The sequence below is a fragment of the Coenobita brevimanus genome, chromosome 92 (genome assembly GCF_032717465.1).
Source record: "Coenobita brevimanus isolate Jiangsu-jjx chromosome 92, ASM3271746v2, whole genome shotgun sequence".
NCBI lineage: Eukaryota > Metazoa > Arthropoda > Malacostraca > Decapoda > Coenobitidae > Coenobita > Coenobita brevimanus.
Window position 1 is genome coordinate 30,648,149 of NC_137045.1, and position 21,419 is coordinate 30,669,567.

At 45.1% G+C, this 21,419-nt stretch overlaps 1 pseudogene; it reads right to left on the reverse strand.

The window, feature by feature from the left end:
* Positions 1 to 3,974: 3,974 nt before the first annotated feature.
* The window catches only part of LOC145412183 (uncharacterized), a 29,877-nt pseudogene continuing 12,432 nt past the window's right edge, over positions 3,975 to 21,419 (reverse strand).

Genomic DNA, 21,419 nt, shown 5'->3' on the forward strand with positions numbered 1-21,419 from the left:
GCTAGTTCTTCTCTCTGCAGGGCTTCTGCTGCGAATGAGTCGTACGTCTGGCAGCCGGCGGCACATGCCAATGAACGCAAGGAGTCACGATCAGTAAGGGAGTCAGGATTGAACGCTACACCTCCACACCACCAGCCACAGCCCACTGCCTACCTCAGTGTTGTGTGAACGGTCGCTGTGATGAGATGTTTATTTGCTTATTTCCTTGCTCCTCATTTCCTCTCAGAACTGAACACGTGCTTCCAAACTAACTTTAGTTATGCCTCAGGACCCTGAAAGTGCTATGAACACAAGGAAAACATTTATTCTAAATGAAAATGTAAAATGTTGGATGAAGTGGCATGTAGCGTTGCAGCTTAAATGCAAATGATCAGACATAAAATGAGCCGGGATGTTTACGATGTGGATAGTTTTCATTGCTGGGAAAAAAAGTAAATGATGGAACAGTAAAATGCATGTATTCGCCTTTAGTGCAACGTGTGAAAAAAAAAAAAAAAAAAAGGCTTTGTGCTTGATCTTTTAGTTATAAACTTACGATCTTTGGTCAAGTTAATTCGGATCTTACGATACGTGAAGACACTACGTGTTGACATAAACAGTTAAGCAAGATAATTATGTGAGTTCAGTTCTTGTGAATTATACTGTCATACAAATTATACTGTTTGGCTGACTTGTTGTTTTCACAATTTCTGCATTCGTGTGTATCTGAGAAGTGAGGTACGCAATCACTCCATGCTGACGACTTCTTTATCATTTCGTTTTGTTTTTAAAGGCTCCAACAAGCTTGCATGTGTCGGCCTTGGTCACCTAATGGCGGCTCTCCACGCTGAACGATCCATTCCAGCCTCCCTGTTCAGTCCCTTAACCCTAAGGTCATACTTAATGACCTCGTCCCATGTCTTTCTCGGTCTACCCCTCAAAACCCCACCCCCAATATTAACACTTCTCACCTCCCTCACCCAATTATCATCCCCCATCCTCTCCACATGTCCAAACCACCTCAATCTACCTCTCCTCATCACAACACCAATACACTCCAGTCCCATCCTACCTCTCAACTGTTCCATTGTAAACCCAGCCCCTCCAGGCCTTGGATGCAGGGACGCACTGCACATCCACCTAATCATTGTCAGTTCTGTACGTCTGAGCCGGCGAATATCTCCTCCCTCACTGCCATACAGCAGTACACTCCTAACACATGCTGCATACAAAGACCCCTTAGCACGTAGGGAGAGCCCTCTCAATGTCAGGAGAGGCAAGAGCTCCCTGAACTTCTTCCAACCACTTCTCACCCTAGCCACAGAGCTAGCTCCAGCCCCTAATAACAAAACTCTTCACACACTCAAGAGATTCACCTGCAAGTTCAATCCTTTCACATCTGACAATCTCCACCTGCTCACCCCGGCACGCCGTACACATAAAATCAGTATTATATAGCAGTCTACCTCTGATACCACTACATCTCTTATGCACCCATTTATCACACACAGCGCACAAGATGGAGATTACTTCCCACGCCCTTGTGGCAAACTGCACATGGCCACTCTCCCTCGTCTTTGAGAGTACCGCCACCAACCCTACATATCATCACTTTTGTTTTATCTGCATTTACCCTTAAACTCTTTTGCCCCATACCATCTCTACACTTCCTAAACCTTTCCTCCACCTCCCTTTCATTCTCTGCAATCAACACCAAATCATCAGCATACAACAACTCCCACGGGAGTCCGTTTCTAAAGTCACGTGAAAGGGCTTCAAGTACCATGATAAACAACATGGGACTCAAGACTGACCCCTGATGCACACCAACATTCACGGAAAACTCATCACTCAAATCTCCATTCACTCTCACCTGGGTGTGAGCACCCACATACATGGCCATAACCACCCTAACCAGCCAAGCTTTCTCATTGCCCACTTCACCACCTCTCTAGGGACTCTGTCAAAGGCCTTTTCCAAATCAACAAAAACAAAATAAAAATCCCTTCTCCTACCAATATATTTTTCCTGAAGCTGTCGAACAATGAATATGGCATCAGTGGTCCCCCTACCTGGCATAAACCCAAACTGCATCTCATCAATATTCACTCTTTCTCTAATTATACCTTCTAAAACTCTCTCCATTACCTTCAATATCTGATCTAAAAGCTTTATACCTCTATAATTTCCCCTTTCCAGGGCATCACCCTGCCCTTCATACACATTTACAATTACACTCTTCAGCCAATCATCTGGGACAACACACTCATAAATAATCCTATTTATCAGGTCAGTGACTAAACTCACCCCTATATCGGCTGAGGCCTTCAACATTTCGGCAGTCAACCCAGACACACCTGCTGCCTTCCCCAACCTCATCCTGCCTATTGCCTCACTCACAGTAGCAGTATCAATCAAAGGCCAAGGGCCAGACACTGGATCTGTTGGCTCCAAACCTTCCCTGTCCCAGTCAAACTCCTCATTCAACAACCAGTTACAATGCTCTCTCCATGCATCTTTAATATCCTCACTGTTCACCACTACCCTTCCATCATCATTCTTCACACACTGCTCACCTATATCTTTATAGTTTTTTTTTTCTTTATTGTTGATGACTAATGGCTTTCAAAAAGTTTCACGCTGCATTTTTTTTTTTATTAGTACCGAAAGCGATTCGTGACGAAATATGCGTGATGTTGGTCGGCCATTGTTCACGTCTTGTTTAGGTCAAGTTTATGCTTGATTTCTAATGAGGACTGTCAAGAAGCTTAGTGGCAATCCTTGGTATTAGGGGCCAAAACTAATCGGTTAGGTCAGGTTAGAATGCAGTAGCTATGCACTGATGTGTCCAGTCGGTGAAGTCGTATGTAAACACACTGTCTTCGGTATCTTAAGGCAGACGTATTTCTAATAATCTACCTTTAAATACATTTTTAATGAAAAATATGAGGCTCCTAGAACCTAACCCCCTATTTTACATGTAAATATATGTCACATTTTAGCAGGAAATCGATTTTGCACGTGGTTCTGCATAACCTATCTTCTGTTGTATGAAGACTCAACTGTACTGTATGTACACCCTATAAAAAAAGAATCGGGACCCTTACTGCACGGTACAATATGCCACACCGCACGAAGGAATTTGAAGCCCCAACTGAGTTCTGGTGCGTATCAGTGGTCACTGCGAGACGCATCAGCTCGTGGGGTCCCGATCCTTTTTTTATAGGGTGTACAGTACCTGGATTACTGTACTGAACTTATCTGGATTACTGTGCAGTACTTTACTACAACACCACACCTACCTGCTTTCTTTTGTTCTAAATATAAATTATTTTATAGATTTTGTATGTCTGCACATGTTTATATGCTTAAAAATGTGTTAGCATGAGTTCCGGGGGTATCAATATGACTAAGCCCCAATCTAACGTAATTTTTTTTTTTTCGGCATGCTCAGGGTTCCCTAGGGTGCCATTAAATCGAGGTTTTACTGTACCACTACACTAAGTGGGTGGATGATGGGTGCACCCATCTACTATGGTGTTGTAAATTATTTACAGTAATTTAATTTGTAATCTACTGAATGTAAATGAACCACAAATATTTAAAAACTGCACAACTAGCAAATTTCTTTCAGGTTACCATCACTGCGGCAATGTTGAGAAACATGTCTTAAGGCTGCCATCACTTTGATATGAGAACTTTGCTATTGCATCATAAAAATGCCAAACATGGAATTTCATTGTAATATGACCTTTTCTGTTACAAAAGTTGTAATAAAACTTTCTTAAAAAATGCAGATATCTTTTAAAAATTATAAATATTACTACTGTATTCTCCCTACGTGTCAAGTGGGGTTGGTGGAGGATTAGTGCCCCTCACTGTAAAACAATTAACTCTAAGCCCTTGGCCACCTCGTTTGGGATATGTGGCATCTGGCAATGAATGAATGAATGATGTATATCACATTTAGGGGGGGCCTGACCCACTCAAGCCTATCACTGAAACTCCTCATCAGAAATCAATTCAAAATCATCCTCAAACTCACCCAAGGACACAAGGGTGGAGTCCTAAGAGCGAGTCATTCTGGCGAGGGGCAGCAGCTGACTAGGTTCAAGCTGCTGCTGGCGGACGGGGGGAACTGAGGTGCTCTGTCCTGTCACTAGCGATACCAGGTTCTGGCACAGCGCTGATAGGACGTTACCTGCATTCTGAGATACCATATAACACTGCTCATAATCTGTCCTAGTGGTTCTGTTGCTGGTATTTACTGTTGCATGATGGTAGGGACTTGATGCTGCTGCTGGGGCCTTACTAGTGGGGCTTCCAGCCTACTCTGCCACTGCACTTCAAAGGAAAGACACTCCATAAAGTCCTCCTCCTCATCACTGCTATCCCCAAAGAGCAAGGACACAAACTCCATTTGGCAGCGTCCCCCCTGAGTCTGGGTCTGGGGTTGAGGAAACTCAGGAAGCTCTATGTCAGGGGCATTCAGGTCTTCCACACTATCATTGTTGTAAAATGGGAAGTCCTCAGGGAGACCAGGGGTAAACAACAGGGAACTCTCATCCTGACCAAACCCAGTGAAGGAAACAGAGGTGGCCTATCCCCTGCCAGCATGAAGCCTCACCCCCTCGCCTGCCCCATGTCCCCTGCCACCTGCTTCACATGGGGCAACCTCCTCCACCTCTGGGGGATCCTGGGAGGTTGGGGGGGCATCCAGGAACCCCTGAGCCTGCAGAGACTGCAACTCCGGCAGGAACTCAGAAATGCCACTATCCAGAGAGACATTGAAGGTCTCCATAGCAGAGTTGTCTCCCTTGAGAGCAGTGCGCATCTTGCTGATCCATGTGTAGAAGGAATCCAGGAGGAGGAGCAGCATGATGCCTGGGCCGGTCATCACCAGCATTGCCATAATGTACACCAGCATCGCACCAGGAACTAAGTGGCCTACTACACCACACAGGCTCAGCACTATTGTCACTATAGCAAAGAAAAGATGTCTTAGCTGAAGGAGTCACGTGTAGTTGTAGTTACAGCTACAGAGATGAGGTACAAAAACAAACTAGCTCGGCCAACCTCTAACAATCATTGCAGTTGATTTAAAAAAGGATATGATTCAATTAAGAAAGAAGAAACCATAAATTTTCTGCAGAAGTACAGGCCCGTGAAAAAATGATAGATGTCATAGCACATAGATATAAGGATGATAAAACTCAACTACGTCTAAATACTGTACAGAGACAGAAAGGGAGATGCAGATATGATGTAAAAGACATCAAGGACACACAGGCTTCAGAACACTCTTCAAAGTAAAGTACCCTCGCGTCCAACAAGCGTTTGTCCAGCACGATTCGCGTCCAGCACGGAGAGCAAAAAATTAGTACAATTTAATACGATTTAAGTACTGTAAAACGGGTGCGTAAGCATAACACGGACGGAGCTCCGAGAAGTGGGTGAAATCCGCAGAGTTCGCCTCTAGCACGATCACCCCTGGTCTAACACTGTCATACTGGACGTTCCCGTGATGCCGAGAACCAATCAAAACTTCCAATCAAGTAGCCTCCCCTGACCGCTATCGTGACGAGATTGTGATGTCGCCCAATGAAAAACGCTTCTGCTCTCATGTGATGTTTTGTTTATATTTCTCCTGTCACAGCGCCACTCAGTTGCATAATTCGCACTGGACGGTGCTTTTTTCTTGCTGCATTTTCTGCCCTTGCTACTGCATTTTACTCAGCTCATGATGCCTAGGAAGCCTTCTGAGAACCCCAAGAAGTGGCGGCACCTCCCTCAGGCCACCAAGCTAGAATTCATCGAGAGGCAGAAGAAAGGGGAGAGGAATTTCGAAAGATTTATGAGGGAGGTTGAGGAGGAGCAGCAGCCATTACCCACTAGTGATGCCAGCAGCCATCCTCTGGGGACCCAGTAGGACTACCTACAGCCTCAGATACCACCTTCCATTCCCAACAAGCCCACCAACACTATCCTGAAAGGTTAGTTATCATTCATAGTACAGTACCATTCATTATAATTACAGCAGTACTAACATATATATATATATAGGTATATGGTATGTATATAAGGTGACTTTTCCTAGGGTTGCTGACATAATTCATTTTTCCCCATAAGCTCTGTTGTTTGTCCAACACGTTTTTGGTCCAACACGGGACCCTTGCATGACAATATTACCGTGTTGGACGCGAGGGTACTGTAATTTTAAAAACATACAAGAAATGAAAGGAAAAGGTCTTGGGTAAAGAGATGACATGTTTATGATCAAAAGTTTTCTTCACAGATAACGGGCTGCAATTTTTCCAATCACTGGTAGAAACCAAAGCAAATACTGGATGACTAAACATAAGCATGAAATGTGAATTATAAATAAGTCCAAGATCAAATTTATAATTTTTAATACAACTGCAATCCAGCTTCACAATTTGCAATACAAAGTGCACAAACAGGGGGTAAGTCGATTGGTAATGTACCGTAGTGAATTATCGTATTTATAATCTATTTATGACATTAATTTCCCACAATGACACTCAGTCACTGTGACCATCACTACTCACTAGTGACTCTGTCCATAACTTCACTAGGACCACTTTTCAGAGTCCTCACTGACTCAGAAGTTCAAGTTCAGAAGTTCACACTTGTGACATTTGACACTTCTTCACACCCACACGTCAAAGTCAGCCTGAGTCCTCCGAGACTGAGAACAATTCCATCCTGAGCAGGTCCATGTTCCCTTTCATGAACACCAATTGCTCGAAGTTCTCTGAGGTCAGACTTGCTCTTTTGGCCTTTATGACATCCGACCCCTGGGAGAACAGTCTCTCACAATACATTATAATAATATAATCATATCCTTTATTACAAAAATAATATTATGAGGAAAAGAAATAGCCTTTGTGCCACTAACAAAAATCAATCTGACCAGCAGCAGAATGCAGTCCACAGAACTTAAACAGATAATTCATAGAAATGTGCTTACTCTTGCAGATAATAACTCAGTAAGACCATAGAAAAAAGTAATTTCAGTGATCGTCATTACATTAGCCCTTAAGATTGTCATCTGCCAATTGTGGAACAACTGTGCATGATTAGCTGTGCGTGCCACAAAATTTACTGCCAAGCTGGCTTATAGTACATTGTATTGTATCATATCAAATCATTTCTCTTGGTATCGCCCATCCTTACTGCAAACTGATGCAGCAACCCCTCACCTGCCACCGCTGCTGGCTGAGAATCCTGTTCAAGCTTGATAGCCTGTACTAACTGACATCGACTGCCACGTGGGAGACTGCGGACAGGATTATGATTACAGAAGTACTTCTGCAACGCAATACTGCAAGTTTCGGACAAGTCTGCTGCAATCGCAACTCTGCAACTGAAATCATGTGGTCTACTATTGTGGAAACTGCAGATTGCAGTGGTGCCCCGCTCTGATGGTTACAACCTAGTGTTGTAAATGGTTTCCTGACTAACAGGAAACCACTTGTCTTGTCACTCACTGTAAAGACACCTGAAAAAAGGAGTAAAAAGTGACAGAAAAGATGGGAGAAACAGGAAGAGAGAGAGAGAGAGAGAGAGCAGACACAGGAAAATAGGGACAAAGATGAAGGAAAAATCAGGCAGCACTACAAGTGAGTGGAAGTAGCTAACGCTGATATTAAAAAAAAAAGAAAATGTACAGTCGAGAGAAAAGAAAATTTGGACCAGAAACTGCAACTGTTGAACTTGAAAATTTCTAAAGAAATACTTATCAAAAACATAAAACATATTTATCAAAAACATATTTGACAAAATATGGCATACCAGTACATGGAATACAGAAAAGAAAGAAGTATATAGCTAAAGGATATTTGGAAAAACAAAGCAAACAAAATACAGATAAACATACTTATATAACATACCACATACACTGGTGGAACACATGGATATGGTAATCTGGACAATGAAAGCAACAACATCCAGACAGGCCATAAGTCACAACGGAATAGGATGTATAATCACTGAGGAATTTGAAAAACTAAAATGCAGGAGGATCAGATGGGATGAAGTCTGAATGTAATAAAGTAGCTACCGGTACTTAAAATGAGTGAGCAATGTATAGAAATGCTGAAATACTGTTTCAATGAAATTATAATATATGGAAAAACCGCTACAGGAAAGCTTGAAGAACTCAAGGACCCGCATGACACCAAAGAAGAGCAAACCAATAGCTCAGGATTCATGAGCCATAGATCTAACAAATACTGACTCTACAGCTTGCACCATATGTTAATTAAGAAATCTAAAATAGAACAAATTAAACCAAATAACTTAAATAGTGAAATGCAATCAGGATTCATACAAGGAAGAAGGACAGAAGACAACATCTTTATATTAAAGTATTATAGCTACAGAGATGAGCTACAAATACAAACTAGCTACCCCTAATAGTCACTGCATTTGACTTTTAAAAAGCATATGATTCAATTATGAGAGAAGAAACCATAAATTTACTGAAGAATTAAAGGCCTGTGAAAAAATGATAGATGTCATAGCATATGTATACAAGCATACCCCGGTTTAATTGGTTAGGTAAAACCCCATCGTTAGGTATGGTATCGTATATCGGGGTACTTTTAACATGTAAAGCAATGTGGAGAGTTTATCAGCTTTGGGTTTCCCCCAAAACCATGCCCAAAACTCACCCAAATGAGCCCAAAAACAAGTTTAAAGCCAATCCAAATGGCCTAACAGCTTTCAAGTAAGCTAACCTAAGCCTAACACCTGTGAATAACTCAGTAAAACCAACAAATAAAATCTGAAAATCATCAACTATGAGTCTGGAAAAAATCAGGCTTAATAAACTGTACCCCAAAAAGACAATGTTCACCCCACCTATGGCTAAAATACATTAAACTAAGTCTAAAATGTTTATAAATCAACCTAAACACACAATTATAGACTAAAATATCATTAAAATTGGCAAAAAATTCAAAACTCATTGTTAAACTGGGGTCTGGCCATCGTTAGGCGGAGTATGGTGGTATTTCTACCCCCATTGTTAAGCCGGAGTGTCGCATCTAGGGGTATTGTATATCAAGGCATTACTGTATAAGGATGATAAAACTGAACTATGTCTAAATACTGTACAGGGTGATGCAAATATGATGCAGAAGATGGCAAGGATGCACAAGCTCAACGACACTCTTCAAATTAATTACATTTAAGATCATACAAAAAATGGAAGTTAAAGACCTTGGGTACAATGATGAGGGGTTTATGATCAATAGGTTTCTTCACAGATAACGGGCTGCAATCTTCCCAGTCACTGGTAGAAACCAAAGCAAATACTGGATGACTAAGCATGAAATGTGGATTAGAAATAAACAAGTTCAAGATCAAATTTATAATTTTTGATACGAAAGACCAACTGGAAAAAAACATATGGGTTACAAGTGGTGGAAACACTCAAGCACTTAGGCATAAAAATTTGAAATATGAAAGACTGCTTTTTGGAAAAAAAAAAAAAAAAGAGTGCAGAAGTTGGAAAATATAAGATACTCAGTGACAGTAAAAAGTTATGATAAACTGATTGTTAGGAAAACCTACGGGAAAAGTTTGGCACTGACAGGAATTATGTACGGTATAGTGCAGCCTCATTATACAACCCCTCGTTATGTGGTGAATTGCTACAACGATAATCAAATAGTTGTATGATCTTAATACATTAAAAATTTAATCGTAACGTTTGCCCTAATGTTATTTTCGACGGCCACCTCCGAGAATCTCGTACGGACGTGGTGACACACGCAGACTAAAATGGCCACCAAGAGGCGGATGCACTAACACGTCCCCGTAAGGTCCCCGTAGGGCCGCCACCGCTACGGTCCCCGTACGATAGTCGGTGTTTTGCTATTTCTCCCACCATCGTACGGTGACCGCAAGGCCAAGGGCGGGGAAAAACTCGTTGTGTTTGAGGGAATTTTTCCCCGCTCAGCTGATGGTCGCTTTGGCCAATCACAACGCAGGATGCTTCTCTGCCTAGACGCTTCAGCCAATCATCGTGTTTGGTGACACTGACTCTCAGCTGAGAACTCAAAAACAAAACAGAGGACAGGCTTGGATGAAATATATGAAGTGTTGTCAGTTTGGGAAGTGCAGTGAGCAGAAAGCATTACTCACAATATTACCAGCATAGCTACTGCTGCATGTTGTGCAGCAGTACTGCACATTACTATTATACAATAATGTACGAGTACATTAAAGTGCCTTCAGTATACTGTACAGACTGAATCGCTCTTATATTTAACATTTCAGCCGTACAACACTTACTACATTAATGTGCGTTCTGCAAAACTGAACTGACACTGTTGTACACTGTACAGTACTGTACCTGACATTTTATGTTGAACAAAAGCACCCTAGAAAATGCACCCTGGGATAAAAGCTCCAGCAAAGAAAATAAATGTGTAGTTTTTTATTTTATTTTTTGCTTAACAGTAACCTGACCTAAGAACCTAAAGTAACCTGACCAAAGGTAACTGAACACCCTAAGCTAAGCCAACGAGCCTAACCTAACCAAACCTTAACTAAACAATTTCACCTTCCCTAACAACCCTAACAATACCTAACTAAATAACCTAACCTAACAGAACTTAGCTGAAGAAACATAAGAGCCACATAGAACAAGCTAACCTAAGCCAGCAAAAAATAAAAAATAATAATAATAATCGACCGAACAAGCTAAATTTATCCAACCCTAACCTTGCTCTGAGATTCACATATATACTCTTCTCAGTCATTCCTCACTTTTGCCAGAAAATACTGAATAATTCCTAAGTCCCAAGAGGGATTCCATCCCTCCTTTGAAGTTTTGAATAAATATATACTCGGGTTAATCTTAAATTTTTATGGCATGGAATTTAGTCGTTTTAGTGATAATTTTGGTATAATCTGTTTATATTAAGATTTTGTACTTTTATGTGGCCATAACAATTATGTGAGGATCCAAATTTTGTCCTTACTCTCAGAAGGCACAAATCAAAAGCCAAAAACCATAAAATCAAACCAACATAACAGGCTTTTATGACCGTTTTGGCTTTTTTTTTTTTTTTTAATTGCCCCTTGAAATGTCAAAATTCCCCTTGCCCTGTTCACACAACTATCTTATGCTAACTCAACATAACCCTAAACTTAAATTAGCCTAGCTTAATAAATTAAGATAATTTTAACCCACCCCATTCCAGTAATAAACTACCCTAACTTTAATAACCTAAATTTAAAATAATTAAGTTTAACCTAAAAGTAACCAAGGCTTAACCCAATTCTTTCACCAACCTAATCTCACCTAACCTTAAATTAGCCTAACATTAGTTTAACATAGCTAACCTTATCAATACTCAATCCAAAAATAAATAAATCTTACCTAACAAAAATAAACCTAATCTAACCAACATTTAACCTAACCTAACCTAATTCTTAAATTAACCTAACCTAACCCAGTGCTAACCTAAACTTACATGAGCCCAAATTAAACTAAGCTAACCTTACAATAATCCAGTCCACATATAAACAAACCTAACCTAACAAAAATTAACCTAATCAAAAATAACCTAACCTTGATTTTAAATTAACCTAACCTATCTTGAAACTATATTAGAAAAGGGATTTTTTTTTTCTAGGGGCTTCACCTATTAGGCTATTCTCCTAGAGGTTCTTGTCCTGACGGTGTACTCTACTGCACAACAGAACATATTATACTACTCTACAGCACTACACCTTACACTATTTCACACTAACATTGCTGTACACTACTATAGACTACATTAAAGCACACTATAATTTTCTACCAACCTAAAGCATACGTTAATACTACACAACATTGATGAGCATATAATGCAGTAGAACACTAATGAACACATACTGAAACCACCAATTTACACTAATGTACAATTCAGCGCACTGTATATTGTTGTACAGCACCTCTATTAACTACCCAGTTCAGTGAAATAATTTGTTTACACGAGAGAATGCTTAATTCAATTTATTTTCGGGTGTCTGAAAGATACGGGAGACGTTAAGGTTGGTCGGGCCCAACCTTAGCGGCGATCGTAACTCCGGCTTCCGTAAGGTCTCCGAAAGTCTTTAGTGCATGCCAACATCCGACACCGCTCCCTTTTCCCCCGCCCGTAGCGAGTTACGGGACCGTAACTGCGTTAGTGCATCCGCCCCCAAGTGTTTACACTGGCCATAATCGTTGCCTTCTGTTCTGTATTGTGCATGAAAGGCCACTGAAACATCATTATTATCACTAAATAATAGTGCAAGTGATTAACAAACAGTGCAGTGTGCAAAAATAAGTAGCTATGGTACTCAGAAAATGTGCAACAAATCCCAACATACATAAGGAAAAACCAACATTCCATGTTGAGATTGTTGCAGATTTACTGATATGCTTAGGTTAGGTTTGACTGTATTAGATAAGTTTAGAATAGATAAGAAAGATTTGGCTAAGTTGGGTAGGGTAAGGAAAGGTAAGGTAAAGTTAGTTTGGTTGCATCAGATTATCAGTAAGTTTAGGTTTAGTTTAGTTATATTCAATAAGATTACAACTTATGAAGCTTGGGTTCAGTTTGGTTAATTTGATAAAATTAGAATTGATGCATTTACATTAACTAGGCTGGGTAAGGTAAGGTTAGGTATGTTGATATTAAATAATGTCAGAGTAGATAAGGTTACAAATGGTTATTTTAAATGACATCAGATTGATATGGTCAGGAACAGTTATATTAAATAATATCAAAGTAGTTAAGGTAAGGTATGGTCATAATTATTAAATACTATCAGAGTAACTAAGGTTAGGTATGATCATATTAAATACTATCAGAGTAAATAAGGTTAGGTACGGTTATATTAATATCAGAGTAGATAGGGTTTGGTACGGTCATATTAAATATCAGAGTATATAAGGTCAGGCATGGTCATATTAAATATCAGAGTATATAAGGTCAGGCATGGTCATATTAAATATCAGAGTATATAAGGTCAGGCATGGTCATATTAAATATCAGAGTATATAAGGTCAGGTATGGTCATATTAAATATCAGAGTATATAAGGTCAGGCATGGTCATATTAAATATCAGAGTATATAAGGTCAGGTATGGTCATAGTATGGTCATATCAAATATCGGGGTAAACATACGCTTTATTTGAGGCAGCAGAAGCACCTTACCAAATCAGTTCTTCCTGAGAGTCTGTTATCTTTTTCTGATAATTTCTCGGGTGGTAAATAAACGTTTCATGTGAAATTTGTTTCTCCCAATGTTTTAACCCATTTTTCAATCATAGGGTCTGAAATAGCAAACCCCTCGTAAGTACTACTGTAACACAGGATAAACTCACAAAATATCATCGGGTTTACATTTTAACAGCTGATCGAAACGAAGGTGCGACGGTGCTAAATCATTTCTCGCTGAACTCGCTATAACTGTGCCAAAATGACTGCATCACTAGTTACCCGGAAAAAAAAAAAAAAAATCACACCTGGGAGTGTATATCTTTGTTAAATTAACGTTAAAAAAGGGTGAGTTAGAATAAGTTACTTTTCTCCACGTCCAATCATATTTTTTAAAACATTTCAGGATGTTGGTGACAAAGGTGACAACAAAGCTTATTGTCGTGATGACATTTTTCTACTAAATTCGGCCCGGGAACTCTACTGTGTACAGTAAATGCAATATGTAGGTAGTCATATAAATCAGGTAGTTACTCACTGGCGGCAGTCTTCCCGTAGCTCTCACACGGTGAAGACGTGATTATAATTTTCTAAGTAAACTTAATGTAAAGTACCTACAGAATATATTGTTTTTCTGAGTTTCATTTCGTATATACTATAGTTTATATTCTCCTTGATCATATTGTCATATTTTTACGGAAGAATTTGTGAGTCATTAAAATGAAGGGTTACACCGTACCCATAGAACGCCGTTGGAGAGAGAACGGTGGTATGAGTCTGGTAACAGAAGTAAAAATGGAAGGAGTTAGGGTCCCATTCTTAATTGACACAGGGGCACCCAGAACTGTTGTGAGTGGTAAGTTCCTCAAGTTGCATAATTTAGAAGAAATATTATTGCCCAAAGTGACGGATAATTATTATGTCTCCACGTTCAAAAATGTGAAGATGGAATTTACAACTACCCAAAAGAGAAAGAAAAGGAATTTGAAGTAGAAGAAAGAGAAGGGGGAAGAGACGAAGACGAAGGAGGGAAAGGAGGAGACGGTGACTGGAACCGTTGAATTTAAGATGACTAAAATGCCCGCGACCGGACCTTCCGCCCCGCCACCCCCCACACCACCACCGGGCCACCACCACCCCACCACCCGAGGAGGAGATAACGGTCAGATTAGTGACCCGGGACAAGAGGGTCATCCGACCACCTCTGACCTGGGCCCCTTCTCCCCGCAACTACCTCAACACCAGGTGAGCCCAGACCCGCAACAAGTTATACGGCGGGTTAACCCTCGACAGCAGTGGGGTGGGACTGATACGTCAGTCCCTCGTAGTCTTGTGGTGACGACCACAACTTCACCCCAACGGGACAGGAGGTCCCTAGGTGAGCCACGGGGTGTTTCCACCTACTGCCACCGCGAGCCACGAGGAAGTCCCTTCCTCTGCCGCAGTAACCCACGTGAGCCACGAGGGGCTTGTCTCCTCTGCCACAGTGAGCCACGAGGGCGTAATACCCTCTGCCACTATCAGGACAGGAGGTCCTTTGACGAGGGAAGAGAGCCCTCTATAACAAATAGGGCAGGAGGCCCAATAGTGGATTGTACGGGGCTCACGCCCCTAGCCACTCTAAGGGTAAGAGACCCTCACACACCGCCACAAGTGGGTCCCAGTACCGATCAACCTGGTGCCACGGCAATTATAAAGACGAGAGAGAGTCGCCTCTGTGCTACCCTCCATAAGTGTAAAACAGACCACGGCCTCCGTGTGTCCTCTAGAGCCAGCTAACTCCTGCAGTAGCCGGACACCACCCGGGGGAGTTACCCCTAAAGTGTCACCTGAACAGAGGCCTGGTCCCAGTCGGGACCTACCTCCTACCCCCGGGAAATTCTTGTCTTCCCCAGGTACCAGCGGGAGACGAGACCGCAGCCCACACCTGACGGCGCGTTCCCCGGTAGACTTCCGCAGTCCTCGGACCCCTAGGCGAGCCCGGCAACCCGTCAACGCCGACCTCCCCCTGCCGCAGACCCTACGACGTCAGGCCCGTCTGCTACACCTGTTTGGCCCCAGTCCCTAGGGCCAACACAGACAGGCCTCCCTTCACAGTGACCAGAGGAGGGCCTATAACAGGTCGAGACCCCAGGCAAGAGGGTCTCCCTGCACCGTGACCAGAGGAGGACCTACAACAGGTCGAGACCCCAGGCAAGAGGGTCTCCCTGCACCATAACCAGAGTGGGGACCTACACCTTACAGTGACAAAGTGATATCGCCCCAGAAACTCGGGCAAGAATAGTGACTTCCCCTTCCCTGTACTGATCCAGCGACAGAGTGAACCAGCGGGAATACACCAAAAAGTGTCCGTAAATACCTTCCCCTAACCAAGACTATAAGTTCTGGGTTCATCCGAACAGTGCTATCCCAAAGTCCAATCTAGAGTAGTCCCCCCCCCATTGTCAGTGTACGCACGGGCGAGAGTTGCCGCGCCGAGCCTAAACAGTGAACTCTAGTGCTCTACCTCCCTTGCTAACTTATAGTAATAATCCCTCCTCGGCTCATCAAGCCCAGACATCTCCATTGCCCCGACACGCTAAGACCTTTTGGACTTTGATACAAGTGAATCCCATCCACTTACGGACTCTTAACCTATTATAAAGCATAATTAAGGAGTGTGTGAATATCCCATATTACATTAACGTAACTCTGTATGTCTGTATCCTCTGTTTATAATACCATCCTATGTGATATTGTTAAGGTGTTGTAATTAAGGTAATAGATGTGTTAAAGGTGGACTGCCTAGTTTTTATGTCCTGTTCCCTTGTTAGTGCATTACTTCCGGTCCGGAAAAAGGACCCCGTTCAGTAGCTAGTGTCTTTAGTACGAGGAGTCGGCCTAAAAACACTCAGCATAACACTGGTGGCAAGCGGTGGTTCTGGATCCGAGTAACGCACGGGGGAACGTTAAAGGAAACCTTGCACAATGGCAGCTAAACCGCACATTCAATTACCAAAATTCAACCCGGACCAATGTGACATAGATGTTTATTTGGACATGATCAAACCCCTTTTAGACATAGGATTTGAATCAGATAAGGAGAAAATTGCAGTCACACTACCGAATCTGGGAAAAATCATCACAAATGTCGCACCCAAAATAGTCCCAGAACTGTCATGGGACCAGTTCACTCAGATAGTGAAACAGGCTTCCATGCCTTCCATGGGCAGAGTTGTCGCACTCTCACAACTCGACGCCCTCACCTATGATGGTAACCTGGATGATACTTTCACCCAGGCTCGGCGCCTCGTCACCGCCGCTTATCCCGAAGCTGAAGTACATACTCGGGACACTCATACCTTCAACGCCCTGCTGAGGATCCTCCCGAGCATAGTCAGGGAACATTTCTCCATATATGATCCCTCAGGAAATATGGACCAAGACCTGCAGCTCGTCAGGCGCCTTCTCGCCGCCCGTCCCACACCACAACCGCTTCACGCAGTGACTAAAGTTCCCCACAAACCACAACCTCCCACCAAAAGCCAAGCCGACGCCCCACCAGACGCCTGCAGACCCGCCCCCCACAGTACCCCGGGCTTACCCGCACAGGAAGCGCCACAACCCCAGGGAACAAGGGAACTTAATCAGTATAAACCCTTGGGAGTTCACGGCTTGCAGCCACACCTGCCCCCTTCATGACATAAGGGAACAACTCAAGGCGAATCGGCGAAAGAACCCTCAACAAAACCGTAGGAAAGTTTCCTCCCTTGAAGACGACGCCCAGGAGGACGACATACCACCACTGCTCTACCAAGGACCGGAAGAAGACGAGCACGACGACTACCCCCATCCTCAGCAGATGGATTTTTAGGCCCGCCCCCGCACCTCCCCACGGTGGCGGGGGCCACCTCAAATACCTACAAACCCCCAGTCTACAACAAGATATGGCTGAATGGGGTCAAGACAAGATTACTGGTGGACACGGGAGCAGCCAGATCTTGTCTCTACTCCCACTTCTACTCCCGCCACATCGCAGCATTTGGCCCACTTCTCCCCACTTCAGCCAACCTCGTAGACGCCGGGGATGGCCCCCTACCCATCCGTGGGGAAACCAGGGCCTTACAAACTACCACCCACCAACGAGTCTCCACCAACCACCCATTCATCATTTTTGACTCCTCCTGCAGCCAATATGATGGTTACCTTGGCCTGGACCTGCTGCAGAAACTCCACGCGACCATTGATTGCTATCAACGTCGCCTCCACTTCGGTCCAGCCCAACCCAACCAAGCATTCACCGACAAGAAAAAAAAAAAAAAAAAAAAACACCATCACCACCCCCACACCTCCCACCCACACAACACACCACCACACGCTCCACCTCCAGCCCACCTGTTCCTGTAACCCAAGCTTACACTCCCCAAGGACCTCAGTAACTTCCCTCCCACCACCACCCCCCACTCCACCCTTGCCATCACAAAACCCCTCATTCCCTGCCACTATTGCCTCCACCATTACCATTCCACCCCACCACAAAGCATGGGTGACGCTCACCAGACCCTCAAGTACATCAGTCCTTTTTTCACCATCCATCCCCAACGGGCCCTTATCATCCTGCCTAGTCTCCCCCACTTTCCTCCCTCCCAACGCCCACCAGATACGTATTGCTAATCTCGCCACAACACCTTTAACCTTGCCCCGAGGCCTCATAATCGGCGACACAGAAGAGGCAGAACCATGCCCAACACCACCCCCCAATCACCCCACCCTCCCCAACATACCACCACATCTCTCCCCTGCCCAGTCAAACAGCCTCCACCAACTACTCCTGGACTTCCAGGACTTATTCTCCGTCGGCCCACTGATCTCGGCCATACCACCTACCTCAGCCACGAAATTCACACTACAGGACCTCCCATTCGCCAACCATCTCGCAGAAAAAATCCTAAACAACAGGCTGAAGAAGACCGGCAGGTTCAAGAAATGCTAGATGCCGGTGTCATATCAAACTCCACCAGCCCATGGTCATCACCTGTAGTACTCGTGCGGAAAAAAGACGGAACCATGCGGTTCTGCGTCGATTACCGAAAATTAAATGACGTTACCATCAAAGACGCTACGCCACTACCCAGGATCGACGACTCCCTAGATTCACTACATGGATGCACCTGGTTCTCTACCTTAGACCTCCAATCAGGCTATTGGCAGGTTCCAGTTCACCACGACGACAAGCACAAAACCGCTTTCTCTACATCAAACGGGAAGCACTACGAATTCAACGTCCTCCCCTTTGGACTCTGCAACGCCCCTGCGACCTTCTCCCGCCTAATGGAATCAGTGCTGAGCGGACTCACCTGGGAAACCTGTTTAGCCTACCTGGATGACGTAATTGTCTTCAGCCATACCTGGGCCGACCATCTCCACCGCCTCAAACAGGTTTTCCACCGCATACGACAGGCCGGATTGAAGCTAAAACCCAGCAAATGTGTGTTAGCTGAAAGATCAGTCTCCTTTCTCGGACACCTGATCAACGCAGAAGGCATCTCCCCCGACCCCGACAAGCTGCGTGCAATCGCCAACATTCCACCACCCCGCGACGTGCACGAAACCAGGGCCTTCCTAGGACTAACATCCTATTATCGGCGGTTCGTGAAAGGCTTCGCGAACATCGCAAAACCCTTGCACGATCTGACAAAGAAGGGAGAACCTTTCGCCTGGACTGAACCCCGACACATCGCATTCACCACTCTCAAAGCCAAACTCACCTCCGCCCCAGTTGTCGCCTTTCCGGACTACAACCTACCATTCCGCCTGTACACGGACGTCTCCCTCCACGCAATAGGGGCAGTCCTTGCACAAGTACAGGACGGCCGCGAACACATCATCGCCTGTGCCAGCCGCACCCTCAACTCGGCGGAAAAAAATTACGCGGCCACCAAACGTGAATGCCTAGGGATAATATGGTCACTGGAGTACTTCCACTCATACATCTCAGGCACCCATGTGATCATCATCACGGACCACCAGTCCCTACAATGGTTGCACCAGTCCAACACCACGAACTCCCAGCTCACTAGGTGGCGCGAAACCTTAGAAGAATACGATTTTGAAATATCGTACTGTCCAGGCAAGCTCCACACGAACGCCGACGCCCTATCAAGACTACCCATTAATGCCATCACACCAGAACCCGACCTGATTAAGATGTGGCAAGACAACCAACGCCCTACCTGGATTCCGCCTCATATTTTCAGCAAGCTCCACCTGCATGGCGAACACTTGTTTGACCCTAACGGCCACATAGTCCTAAGCCCCACAGCCGCCCATGACACCATGCTCCACCTCCATGCCAACAACGGAATCCACTTGGGCACCAAGAAACTCACCCAAGTGTTCAACGACATATACTGGACACCGAACCCCACCACCATCGCCAAAACCATCGTGCAATCCTGCCGAGCCTGTGCGCTAGGAAAAGATATCACCCGCACACCAGGCCCATCCGGAAAACTTATGGCCACTAAACCTTGGCAACTGCTATCCCTTGATGTCGTCGGACCACTCACCCCCAAGGCAGGATATAAATATATTATCACCTTCGTCGACGTCTACTCAAAATTCATCATAGCTTGTCCTGCTAAAGATCACAGTGCAGTATCTGTCGCTGATGCTTTGACTCGCCACGTGTTCCCATATTTTGGCATTCCCCAGGCATTGCATTCCGACAATGCACCAGAATTCACCGGAAAAGTCTGGCAGGAATTAGCTAAAATATTCGGATTCCACATCTCCCACTCATCCCCCTACTGGCCACAAGGCAACAGCATTTGTGAAAGAAGCCATCGCTCCCTCCTAAATCAAGTCCGCACTCGCATCACACAAACAGGAAATGAAGACTGGCCTGCCCACGTCAAAATAGTTCAATGGGGCTTGAACACATGCCCGCGAGAAGACGGCATAACACCACACGAGCGAGTATTCGGGAAACCCCGCTCCTCCTCCCGCTCCGCCACCACCTCCAGCCACCCTCCCCACCCTCCCCCACTGAACCCCTCTCCACCATCTCAAACGACGCCTCCACCACCTACAAGCACAACAAGACCTGACACCCGATACCATCCACACCAACCCCTACAAAACAGGACAATCCGTCGTCGTCGCCCAACTACCTACTCCTAACAAAATGGCACCACGATTCATCGGACCCTTCACCATAACTCAAGTCCCCAACCCGTATCAAGTCATCATCAATCAACACGGCCAGCAGCGCACGTATCGCAACCGCCACGTGCGACCCTTCTACCCACCCAACAATAACCACACGCCCAGCACCCCTACCCGACCACCTGGCCATGACGACACTTCCGGAAATTACCACGCCTACTATTTCTCACCCCCACCCAGTACCTCACCTACCACCTCACTACCCCCCACCACCCCAGACCTTGACCCGACTCAACCGCCGCCCTCACCACCACCCCCACCCAGCACCTCACCTACCATCACACCACCCCCCACCACCCCAGATCCTGACACACCTCAGCCGCCGCCTACACCACCACCACCACCCACCACCACCACAAGCTCAACAACGCCCACACCACCCTCCCCCCCCCCGTCACGCACCTTTCACCCCCTCACACCACACCTCCTCCATCCCCTACCTCTCCATCACCCCACACCACGGCCTCCTCAACCCCGACTCCTCCACCTTCACCCCCCTGCGCCCGCACCCCGCCCAGAACCACCCAAGCAAAAGCACCCGCCCTACCCAGCGACCATGCTCACTATACCCGCCACACAACCAGGCCGGCCCCCTCACCTCCCACCACCCGTACACCCTCACCAACACCACGTGCTCAGCCACCCTCACCACCCACACCCACCCTTACCACCACCACTACTAGATCAGGCCGCCTTTCACGCCCACCACCCAGATATACACCAACACCACCCCCCGGTAACCAGCCAACCAACCATACCCCACCACAAAGACCCCCTACCCCAAACACCTCCCCCATCACTCTCCCTCTCCACCAAGCACGATGGAAAAACCCCAAGTCCCAATTCCCCAAAGTCAAATCCCTAACCACCGACCCATCCCCCAGATAAGCACCAACCCGCCAACCCTAGCCAGCATTCAGCTACAGCCGCCCCACCAAGCAGCAACCACCAGCATGAAAATCACCCGCGTCCAGTGGCTATCTCACGGCCAGCCGCCCATCAGAATC